Source organism: Leopardus geoffroyi, chromosome C1, assembly GCF_018350155.1.
Source record: "Leopardus geoffroyi isolate Oge1 chromosome C1, O.geoffroyi_Oge1_pat1.0, whole genome shotgun sequence".
In the NCBI taxonomy this organism is placed as follows: Eukaryota; Metazoa; Chordata; class Mammalia; order Carnivora; family Felidae; genus Leopardus; species Leopardus geoffroyi.
In genome coordinates this window covers 213,287,633-213,300,772 of record NC_059328.1, presented here as the reverse complement: position 1 = coordinate 213,300,772, position 13,140 = coordinate 213,287,633, and the positions used below count along the sequence as shown (strand labels likewise).

General features: G+C 37.5%; 1 protein-coding gene across 1 annotated transcript in view; it reads right to left on the bottom strand.

Annotated features, from left to right (window-relative positions):
- The window catches only part of CAB39 (calcium binding protein 39), an 88,170-nt gene that overhangs the window by 36,789 nt on the left and 38,241 nt on the right, over positions 1-13,140 (bottom strand). The gene's annotated exons all lie outside the window — the stretch shown is intronic.

Sequence of the window (13,140 nt, the reverse complement as noted above, 5' to 3'; positions counted from 1 at the left end):
AAGGGGGAGAGGAGATGGGTGTGGCTATAAAGGGGTAGCAAGGGGGGGCACTGCGGTGATGGAACAGTTCTGTGTCTCGATTGTGGTGGTGGTGGTTACAAAATAACCACATAGCTACACAGACAAAATTGGTGAGATGTGAACTAGGCCTGTGGACCCCACCAATGTCAATTTCTTGGTCCTGACATTGGACACAGTCATGTGCCATGTTACCACTGGGGGAAACTGGAGGAAAGGCACATGGCATCACCCCGTATACGTTTTTGCAACTTCCGTAAATTAATAATTATTTAAAAATAAATTTAAGGGGCGCCTGGGTGGCGCAGTCGGTTAAGCGGCCGACTTCAGCCAGGTCACGATCTCGCGGTCCGGGAGTTCGAGCCCCGCGTCGGGCTCTGGGCTGATGGCTCAGAGCCTGGAGCCTGCTTCCGACTCTGTGTCTCCCTCTCTCTCTGCCCCTCCCCCGTTCATGCTCTGTCTCTCTCTGTCCCAAAAATAAATAAACGTTGAAAAAAAAAAAATTAAAAAAAAAAATTAAAATTAAAATAAATTTAAAACAGAGCAAAACAACGACAACAAAGATTTCTCCAGCTCCCTCGGTATATCTTTAGGTTGTACAAAAGGCCTTTTTCAATCCACCACAACCTACATCTGTAGCCTCACTTCCCACCACAATCCTCTATCCAGTCACCCCTATCCGGTCACCCTGAACTTGTCACCATGCTCTGGACATTCCATTCCCTCTCACACTTTGCCTGGCAACGCCCTAAAATCCAGTTCAAATACCACTTCAAACCTAACTTTCTACATGTACCTCTCCCTGACAGAGGCCATAACTGCTTTATCCCCTTGGTTCCCACAGAACTTCATTCCTACCTCCAAGCCTCTGTATACTGTAATATTTATATACCTATTTCATCTAGTAGATTATAAACTCCTTAAGAATGGGGATAAAATTTGATCCACGTGCCCATCTATCTGTCCACATATATGAGGGCACTAAAATGTCTAAAATTCAATCAAGTTGGGAATCATCTTTTGCAGAAGATGACAATGGAGGTAATGAAGTCATCTTTTGCCAGAAACTGTCCTTCCAACCACTGTGCACATGAAACTTGGCATAAGGAAACATAATTCAGATGGGAATCATTGTTTATAAAGCATTCTTTTTTAGAAACAATTTTGAAATGATCTATTAAGCAGAATTTTCCATGCTTCTGTTCACCATTAGTTTATATAATCGAGTTTATTATAATTTACATGTGACTAGTTTTTATTGAGAAAGGTCTCAAAAGAGCCCAGATTTTTGGGGGACTGGGGAGGGAGGCTTAAATAATTTATTATTTTGTCTTATATTTTTATATTTTTGCATTTCTTTATACCCATTTTAGCAAAAAAAAAAAAAAAAAAAATCATTTAGCAAACCAGAGTCTTCTAAACACGTATCAATGTATATTTAATACCTTAAATATCAATTCATTCTCAAAAAGGGATTAAATGACCTCATTGAAAAAAAGTAAGTTCTTAAAGCAAAGTAAATTAAGATAAAGGATGAGATGAAATCTAAAAGTAAACTGAAACATGTTGATGCCATTGATAAAAGCAATTCTATTTTCACAGTAATTCTTGTGTTAATTAAAAAAAAAAAACTCCTATAAACACACACACACGTGCACCTCTCTACTAAAGAAAATGTCTGAGTCTTCTAGGCGGAAAGATCATGGGCTAAGAATAACCTATTAATAACCTTATGGTGTCAAAGATTACTCTAAACAAGTTTAGTAACCATGAGTCACTATTAAATGGCCATGCTAGGAAAGGCTACTCCCTCTGCCCCTCTTAAACATGCCAACATAGAGCAAACTTATTCCTCTCATGAAATGAGTGAATATAGCTATTCAACACTGTGAACACATGCATTCACAGCGATGAAGGGACCCAAGTATAAGCTGAACAAGGCAGTCATACCTTCTTTATATAGCATGCCGTGGGCAAAGAGTATGTAAATAGTCATTACATACACAGATTTATGTGGCTGTTAGCAATGAAAGAAAAAATTCCACTCCATCCCACTCCACCCCCATGCCCTAGTTACCTAAAAATAAGGATGGTAAGATAAACCATTTTTTTCCTAAAGGTATAAGGAGAGTAGTTTTTAAATTCTTTTAAAAAGGTGTGACATGGGTCCTAAGGGATTAATCTATTTGTATTATACACAATTCATAATATGGCAACTGTGTACAATATAAAACAAGTAAAAATACCAACACGTTACAAATAGGGGAATAAGCACTCAAATGTTGTATTTATCATTTTGTCCACAAGATCACAAGAAATGAATGAGAAAATGCACTTGGATGTAATGAGTAAATCAGAAACAGGCATAGTTTCACAATGGGTTTGGCAGAACTGGGAGTGAATTCCATCTCTGACTCCAATACAATGGGTTATATTAGAAACAATAGCTTTCTTCATGTGGATCATGAGAATAACAACAGGAAACTGCTCTACCTCGAAATAAGATGGATGCCTATTCTCTACGAAGGCACGTTGCAAAATACAGTGCTGTATGCACGTGAGGATGTGTCAACCATGAAAGCCTGTATTCTTTTTACGAGAACTAAGTGGGCTCTTAGCCCACACCAAATACATACCCTTTCCCATTCCTTAGGAGACAGAAATCTGCTATCTCATAAGGAAGACAATTTCCACCTATTATTTTTCCTCACAGCAAGATGAAATTGGACTCCCTGTTTTACTTCCACTTACAGGTCTTTGTTCTATCTCCTGCGACCATCTAGAACCTTCCCTTTCCTCATACGAGATATTCCCTTAAAAACATTTTACTAAGAGCCTAGGGCCCACATTTTATTCTTTCTCTACTTCACATCTCCAGTTCATTCGATTATTCCTCATGGCAGAGTTCTCAATTTCTGTGTCAGCTGGTCACTCCTCTCTCAACACATTTTAGTTTCTCTGCATTTTCAAGTAAGGATTTGTCTACTCAGAGCAGATGATCACTTTGAATTTAAATAATGTATTTCTATTATTGCCACCTAGGCTTTCAACAGTCTTTCTGGGTATTCTATGACATGATCTATTCTCAGGGCAAACATATGTAGTTTGTAAGCCAACTCTATCTCAGTTGGTCCATGGATAGTCTTTTCTTACTCTTTACTGACTTATAACTGACATACAACAAACCACAAAGATTTAAAGTGTACAATTTGGTAAGTTTGGACTTACGTATACACCCATGAAACCATCAAGACAGTAAACATATCCATCACCACTAAGATTCCTCTGTAGTCCCATACTTTGCCAACCTCACTCTAACCCTCCACATCCCTGCCAATCCCAAAGCAACCACTGATCTGCTTTCTGTCATTATGGCTATCCATAGAGTATTGTATAAATAGAAGCATACATTATGTACTCTTTATAGTCTGGTTTCTTTCACTCGACCTCATTATTTTGAGATTTGTTCATGTTGTTGTGTACAGCAACAGTTCCTTCTTTTTTGTTGCTGAGTAGTATTCCATTGTACGGAAGCACCACAACTGGTTTATTTACACACCTAGGCTGTTTCCTATTTTAGACTATTACAGATAACGTCGCTATGAACAGTTACACACAAGTCTTTGTGTGGACGTAGATTTCTTGTTCTCTTGCGTAAATACCTACGAATGGGATGGCTAGATGTAAGTTTAGCTTTTTAAGAAACCGTCAAACTGCTTTCAGAAGTGGTTTATCATCTTACATTCTCACCACTTCCAGATGTTCTACATAATAATCTACATTTGCTATAGCCCAAGTTTTCAAGTTTTGCCATTTTAATAGGTGTGTAGTGGCATCTTCTCATGGTTTTACTTTGCGATTCCCTAATGATAAACATCTTTTCAAGTGCTTATCTGAAATCTGTATATTTTCTTTGATGAAGTGTATATTCAGATTTCTTGCCTGGTTTTTACTGGATTGTTTGTTTCCATATTGTTAAGTTTTCAGAGTTCTTTACATATTCTGGTTGCAATCTTTCATCAGATATATGCTTTGCAAAGATCTTCCACCATTCTGTGGCTTGTCTTTTCAGTCTTTTAACAGTGTCCTTTGAAGAGCAGAAAGTTTTCATGTTGATGAATTTCAATTTATTTTTTCTTTTAATAGAGTATGCTTTTGGTGTCATATCTAAGAATGCTGTGCCTAGCTCAAGGTCACAAAGATTTTGTTTTCTTTTAGAAGCTTTATGGTTTTAGGTTTTACATTTAGTTGTGTGATCCATCTTGAGTTAATTTTTGTATATGGCATAGGTTATGGGTTCAACATTTTTTTGCATATGTGGCTATCAAATTGTTTCAGTACCAATTGTTGAAACAACAACCCTTTCTCCATTGAATTGCATTTGCTCCTTTGTCAAAACTTCCCATATATGTGTAGATTTATTTCTAGATCCTGTTCTGCTTCCCTGTCCTATTTGTCTATGTTGATGCTACACTATTTTGATTATTGTACCTTTAGAATTATTGGTATTAGATGGTGTGAACCTTCCAACTTTGTTTTTGTTCCAACTTGTTTTGATTATTCGAAGTCCTTTGCTTTCCACACAAATTTTAGAACCAGTCTGCCAATTTCTATAAAAAGCCTGTTAGGATTGCAATGAATCTATAAATCAATTTGGGAAGAACTGACATTTTAACAATACTGAGGCTTCCAACCCATGAACAAGGTATATATCTCTCACTTATTTAGGTCTTTCAACTCTTAGCAATATATTGTAGTTTTCAAATGCACAGATCTTTCATTTGATTTGTAAGATTATCCCTAGTGTTTCATATTTTTGATACTACTCCAAATGATTTTTTTTTCATTTTGATTTTGTAACCTGTAACCTTGCTGAACTTACGTATTAGTTCTACTAGCATTTTTGTAAATTCCTTCAGCTTTTCTAGGTTGTGTCATCCATACATAAAGACAGTTTTACTGCTTCCTTTCCATGCTTTTTATTTTTTTCTTACCTGACTTATAGGCTAAAAACTCCAAGCACAAAGTTAAACAGAAGTGGTACTTTTATTTAACAGAAACTAAACAGACATCCTGTTTTCTTTTTTTACTCCTTTCTTATTTTTGATCTTAGACATACATGATTCAGCCTTTCACCATTATATGTAGTGCTAGCTGGAGGGTTTTTGTGGATGCCCTTTGTAGACTGTGGAATTTCTATTCCTAATTCGCTGAGAGTTTTATCAGGATCAGAGGCTGGTGTTGTTGTTTTTCCCTCTTCTTCTTTTTCTTTCTTTTCATGTACGGACATGAGTTTGTCAATACAATGAATTACACTGGTTTTTGAATGTTAAACCAGCCATGGGTTCTGGAAATAATACATCACCTGGTCATGATGCATTGTCCTACTATTAGATTCAATTTGCTAAAATTTAGTTTATAATTTATGCATCTATGTTCATAAGGGATATTAGTCTATAGTTTTCTTGTAATGTCTTTGGCTTTGGTATCAGGATAATCCTGGCCTCACAGAATGAGTTAAGAACTATTTCTTCTTAACTTTTCTAAAAAAGTTTGTGCAGAAATTGTGTCATTTCCTCTTTAAATGTTTGGTAGAGATCGTTAGTGAAACCATCTGTGCCTAGATTTTTCTTTGTGAGAAACCTGTTAACTAAATTTTGAATTATTTTAATGGATATACAGCTACTAAAGTTAACGCACTTTTTTCTTGAGTGAGTTTCAGGACGCTATGTCTTTCAAAAAACTTGCCCATTTCATCTAGTTGTCAAATTTATTGGTATAACGATGCTCAACTCACAATATCCTTTTATTACCCTTTTAATATCTGTAGAATCTGTAGTGATGTCAACTCTTTTGTTCCACATACTGGTCATTTGTCTTTTCTCCTCATCAGTCCTAGCTAGAGTTTATAAATTTTATTCATCTCAAAGAACCAGTTTTGGTTCTGATTGTTTTGTTTTGTTTTGGTTTTCCTGATTTTTATTTGACAGATTTCTGCTTTGATCTTTATTTCTTGATGTTTAATTTGCTTTTTTTTTTTTCTAGTTTCTTAAGGTAAACACTAAGACTTTTCTTCTCTTCTAGTATTTGCACTTAGTGCTATAAAATTTCCCCAAGTAGTGCTTTAGCAACATCACACTGATTCAGATGTTGTGTTATTTTTATTTCACTCAAATAATTTTCTAATTTCTCTGATCCATGCATTATTCATAAGTATGATGTTTAGTTTCCAAATATTTTGGAATTTTTCCCAGGCTCTGTTATCGATGTCTAATTTAATTCTATTGTAGTCACAGAACATATGTTATATAAATTTATCTTTTTAAAGTATTGGACCTTCTTTTAAGGCCCAAAATATAGTCTACATTTACTAAAAATGTGTCATATGTCAAAAGGGTGTAGGAGTGTTCTGCTGTTGTTGGATACAGTGTTCTATAAATATCAATTAGGTCAAATTGGTTGACAGTATCATTATGGTCTACTAGAAGATCCTTGCTGATTTTCTGCTTTGTTCTATCAATTACTGAGATTGGGGCACTAAAATCTCCAATTATAATTGTGGATTTGACAGTTTCATCTTGCAGTTTTATCACTTTTTGCTTTGTTTTATTTTGCTTTAAGGCTCTGTTACCATGTGCATAAATATTTAGGATTGTTATGTCCCTTGGATTAGTTGAACTCTATTTTATCATGAAATTATTTTATCCCTGGTGATATTCATTGCTCTAAAATCTACTTGTGTCTGATATTAATAGAGGCACTCCAGCTTTCTTTTCACAAGTATTAGCATGGTATATCTTTTTCCATCTTTGTAATCTAAATGTGTCATTATCTTTAAAGTTCATTTCACATAGGCACATAAAGTTAGGGCTTTTTCATTTAATCTGACGATCTCTGCCTTTTAACTAGGTTATTCAGCCCATTTATATTTAATGTGATTATTGATATGGTACATCTGAGTCTATCAACTTACTGTTTGTTTTCCATTTGTCCCATCTGTTCTTTAATCTTTTCCTCTTTTTCTGCCTTTTTTTTGGCTTAATCAAATATTTTATTTTCTCCTTTGGAATCTAGTCTGTTGTATTGTTGTTGTTGTTTTTTAAGATTCTAGTACAAAGCTATACTTTGATCTGTACTGCATTTTATCAGTTAGGATCATGCCCTTCCTTCAAGCCTTACCCTACCAACCCTAACAGCTAACCCTCTGGTGCCTGATTCAGTTACCTATAGAGTTTACTATCCTTCTACAATATTTGTAATTCACAGACTCTGCTAATAATCCCTTTAATTCTCTTCATATAAATCAATAACAATAAATGTCAAACAGTTTAGAGTTGAGGACAGTATCTTACAACAGATCACTAGAACCCTGCCTAGAAGCTTAGAGTGATCCACTAATCATGTACTAGGTATAATTATTCATCCAATCATTAAAAATGTCCTCTGAGTATCCTGAACTAATTAATGAACATAAACCTATGTGGAAGATACTAGGCCCAACAGGGTAGATCTCCCAAGAAGGGTCATTTATCTCACTACTTCTGTGTGTGGTAGCTTTAAAGGGAATGTGATCCTTAGCCACCATCATAAAATCTGTAAGATACCTGGCTATTATACCCTCTTATTGGTCACAAACTCAAAATACAAATTGTTACATACTCTCAGTAATACCTGTTTTATCCTATTAAGTAGGAATTAAGAGTTCAGAAGAGTCATAAGGTGACAGTATTTCAAGTTAACTCTGCTTTGTATTCCATTTTCAATAAATCCAAATAGTTATTGAGCTGTCTTTGGAAGGTTTATATTCTAACGGGAGGAAGAAAAAGTAAACAAACATCATTAGTATATTAAAAATGTTAAGTGCTACAAAGGAAAATAGAATAAGATCAAGGGGAACAGGAAAGCCAGGGAGGAGAGCTGCATTTTAAACAGGGGGTTGGGTGAAAAGTGACAGTTGAGCAAAGATTTGAAGGTGATAAGGGAGTAAAGCCAAGCAGAGAGCTGGGGGAAGAACATTCTAGGCAAAAGCAACAGCCAAATGCAAAGGCCTAAAGGCAAAAGCATGACTGAAGTATATCAGGAAAGGAAGTCGATGTAGGGGGAGCACTTGGAGAAAGGCCCATTGAAGCCCTGGGTCTGACTGTCCAGGGCAAGGGTCATTGTTTATTTTTTTGCTGAAGGGCAGATAGTAAATATTTTAAGCTTCGCAGGCCACATAAGGTCTCTGTTGCATATTCTTATTTGCTTTTTAAACCAACCCTTTAAAAATGTAAAGACCATTTTTTTTTTAATGTTTGTTTATTTTTGAGAAAGAGAGAGAGACAGAATATGAATGGAGGAGGGGCAGAGAGAGAGGGAGACCACAGAATCTAAAGCAAGCTCCAGGTTCCCAGCTGTCGGCACAGAGCCCAATGCAGGGCTTGAACTCATGAACCGTGAGATCATGACCCGAGCTGAAGCTGGACACCCAACCGACTGAGCCACCCAGGCGTCTCAGTAAAAATCATTCTTAGCTCACGAGCCTTACAAAAACAGGCCTAAGCAAAGATTTGGTCTGTAGAACTTAGTTCAGGTCCTTGTAAGGACTCTGACTTTTACTCTAAGGGAAATATTGTTTGACTCATGGTTTTTTGTTTTTTTTTTTTTAATTTTGTTTTTATTTTTGAGAGAGAGAGAGAGAGTGCAACCAGGGGAAAGGAAGCAGAGAGAGAAAGAATCTTAAGCAGGCTCCATGCTCAGTGCAGAGCCCGATGCAAGGTTCAATCCCACAACCCTGGGATCATGACCTGAGCCAAAATCAAGAGTTGGACACTTGACCAACTGAGCCACCCAGGTGTCCCATTTGAGTCATGTTTTGAAGGAACCAATATGGCTGTAGGGAGGCAAGAGAGACCAGTTCAAAGGACACTATGGTATTTCAGAGCAGAGACAAGGGTAGACCACACCAGAGTGTGTAGCAAAATGGGAGACATGGTTAGAGTCTGGCTTTTAAATCCCCCCAACCAAAGTGAATGGATTTGCTCATGAATTGGATTTGGGAAGTGTGAAAGGAGTCATGGATAACACAAGACTTTTGGCCTGAACAACAAGGACAGAAGGACCAAATTTCATTAACCATGCTTGGAAAGACTGTGAATCGATGTGTGAAGTGGGTGTTTTGCTTCCAAACAAAGTAGAATTTATATTCCTTCAATCCGGCTACAACTTTGTGTCTCATTTATTTATTCTTCTAGAGCTTCAGAATAATTATTTGTCAACTTACAAAAAGATCCTGCTCTGATTTGAATGAAATCACTTTAAGCTTAAACATTTATTTGAAAAGAAACGACATCTTAACTATATTCCATCTGATAGAGTGGACCAGGTATTCTTTGGTGCCTCTGAACAAGGTTTTATAGTTTTCTTCAAACAGGTTCTGCATCCTTCCTGATGAAAGTATTCTCAAACATCTTATTTGTTGTTGTTGTTGTTATTGTAAATGAAATACTTGCTTAAAAAAACTACTATTTCTAGATAGTTTTGATTGGTATTTAGGGAGGCTATGAATTTTCTATGGATTTAGCTGCCTTGTAAATAAACTCATTTTTACGTTGATTTGCTTGTGTTTTGTACAGATATATGAGTATGTCAATAATGTAATTCTCCCTGTTTATTTGCAATAGCTGTATTTTTTATTTCTAAACCATTTCTTCCTTCCTTCCTTCCTTCCTTCCTTCCTTCCTTCCTTCCTTCCTTCCTTCCTTCCTTCCTTTTTCTAAACCATTTCTTTATACACTGGCTGGATTTCCAGAACAAGGCTAAATAAGTCATAGCAAGCACTCTGGTTTTATGGGACTACCTTCAAGCTTTCAGTCTTAAGTATGAGGTCAAAGTTGTTTTTCACGGTTTTGAATTTAGTGGTTAGATTTTCACCTTTCCATTTATTTTCAGGTCTCTGTTCCCTTTTTTGCCATTTGCATTAGTTGCTACTACCTTTTGAATGTTGATAACAAGGTGAATTGGGAAATTGCAGGGTTCTCCTCCCTCTTCTTAATCTATTTCAGAAAAAGTAATTTCCACAAGTTGCCTTTCAGAGTTGTCCCTTTCCACTGAAATGAAATTTATTTTTCATAAATTCAACTATTTTCCTTTGCTTTGTTTATCCTAATAGCAGGAGGTCTATTCTTGCTAAGGTTTAAAGAAATAGCTCTCAACCTTGGTGTTATGGATATTTGGGGCCAGGTAACTCCTTGTTGTGGGAGGCTGTCCCACGTTTAGCAGCATCTCTGGCCTTTCCTAACTAGATGCCAGTAGCAGCCTGTGCTCCAACACAGATTAAAACCAACAATGTCTTTAGACATTGCCAAATGTCCCACAGAAGGCAAACTGCCCCTGGTTGACAACCACTGGTTTAGTCAAGTAGATAATATGGATTCTAATGGAGACTAAGCATGCTTTCTATAACTTACAGGACTCCCCTCCAGTGCCACCTCCTCATATAGCCCATCTAAGTTAGGACACTCCCCCTACCTGCTGCCACCCTCCACACACCCACACACCTTCAGTCGACTACCACAGATGTCAAAGCATGGACTCCTGTGGACCCTTGAGACCCTTTCAAGAGGCCCAGGAGGTCAGAACTGTTTTCAATCAATACAAACACATTTGCCTTTTTCTGCTGAACTGCCATTTGCACTGACGGTGCTGACCCTCTAGCCTGAGTCAAGGCAGGGACAACAAACTGTACCGGCCATCATTGCCATCTTCATCACCATGTACTCAGTTTAAAATTTTGCTTAAGAATGTCATGGGAAAGCAGAAAAAATATTCATTTTATTAAATTTTGATATTTGAGTACACGTCTTTTTAACATTTGGTGTGATAAATACAGGGAGTATACATAAAACACCTTCTGCCCCTTATTAAAGTAAATGGGTTGTCTTAAGGAAAAGTAATTGTATGACAGAGCTACAAGCTGAATAAGCCACTTTTTTAATGGAACATCATTTTAACGTGAAAGAAAAACTGACAAATCATTCAGGCTTAGATATTTGGCAGACATTTTCTCAACAATGAATGAAGTGAGAGCTTGTCACTTTAAGGAAAACACCCTATAGTATCTGCTGCCCAATTTGAATTCTGAAATCTGAATACAACATGCATAAGTCTGACCACTTTCCAGTACTTCCAGACTTTTCTGATGGGATTAGTGGTAATACTTAAAAATGTGAATTTTGAAACTGTATAATGTGTCAATATTTGGAAGATGTGTATCCATCAGTGATCCAACACTTTCTAAATGATCAATGCATGTTACAAAATCATGCATGGATAAAAGATCTTTTCAGGGTGCCTGGGTGGCTCAGTCAAACATCTGACTTCGGCTTAGGTCATGATCCCACGGTTCCTGAGTTCGAGTCCCACAGTGGGTGAGCATGAGCCCTGCTTCCGGTGAGCTCAAACCCCGCTTAGGGTGAGCCCTGCTTCTGTCTCCCACTCCCCCCTCTCTCTTTCTCTCCTGGAATTCTCCCTCTCTCTCTCTCTGCCCCTTGCTCACTTGCGCCCTCTCTCAAAAAAAAAAAAACTTTTCAAAATGCAGAGTATGAAAAGTTTATTTATATACTTTCAGATTCTATTACAATCAAGGAGCTAGCAATTGGGTTTTTTTTTCCTTTTTTATTAAAGATTTTTGTTTATTTATTTTGAGAGAGACAGAGACAGCACGTGTGGGGGAGGGGAAGAGACAGAGGGAGAGAGAGAATCCCAAGCAGGCTCTGTGCTGCCAGTTCAGAGCCTGAGGTGGGCTTGAACTCATGAAACCGTGAGATCATGATCTGAGATGAAACCAAGAATCGTAAGCTTAACCAACTAGGCCACCCAGGTGCCCCAAGGAACTATCAATTGTTGAATTTTGGTGTGGCTATCAAAAAATATTCAGAATTATCTGAAAGGCTATTAAAACACACCTCCTTTTTCCACCCATACATGTGTATAAGGCCAGACTTTATAACTTCAACCAAGGAACATATGACATCAGAGTGAATGCAAACACAAATATGAAAATCTAGCTATCATCTGTTACACCCGAATTTTTTAAAAAGTTTTATCATATCATAAACATTTATCTATTATCTTACAATGGGAATGCAAGAAACCGTCTAGAATTTCCATGAAAGATCTAAAGTTGAATTATAAAAAAATTTTACTAATTTTAGATTGCTTCTTTGGTTTTAAATATTTATTTGGGGGTGGGGGCAAGGGTTGAGAGAGACAGAGGGAGACAGAGGATCTGAAGCAGGCTCTGCGCTGACAGCACAGAGCCCGATGCAGGGCTCAAACTCATGAACCATGAGATCATGACTTGAGCCCAAGTCAGATGCTTAACTGACTGAGCCACCCAGGCACTCCAAGATTGCTTGCAATGACAGAAAGATAGATTAACTCAATAGCCTGTAACAAATCTTAATCCCATGGGTGTGAACTTCGTTTTTTTATAGGAACACAGGTAAACCACATCTTAAAAAGATGGTAGTAGTTAAGCAGTCTACTATTCAACCCAAGAGAGGAAACAACCTCCTAAAATAAACAATAGGGTGGAAGAGGTCATTCCAGTCAAATACTCATTCAAGAGACAGCAGGTATCCAGCCCATGGTAGACAGGTACTGTGGAGGGCACAGGTGGGCCAGAAATAACACTGGAGTCAAAGAGCTCATGTTCTAATAAGAGAGAAAAAATACAACACAAATAAAATCATGTTCAAAGATGGAGGCAGTGCTGGCATTTCCAAAGGAGGTGACCAAAAGGTAGAGATTTGTTTTAGGGGGCAAGCATGAGGAAGCACAGGGAGTATTCTGGGAAGCCATCTAGGAAAAAGAGAGGTATGGGGTGGTTCTGAAAGGTGAATGGGGGCTGGGGTGAAAATCCAAGGGGGTGGACAAGACAAAGGCATTAAAAATGGTATAGCTGATCATTTGCTTTAGTTGCTCTAGTGGACAGAGGCAAGCTGAGATTGCTAGAGCTCACAGAATAGTGGGGAGAAGGGTTGAAAAGCGCCTAGAAAACCAGAGACCAGGTCATGAAGGGTCTTGTGTGCTATGCGAGGAGTCTGCACTGAAGGTTTAAAGCAGGGGAGATATTTTAGA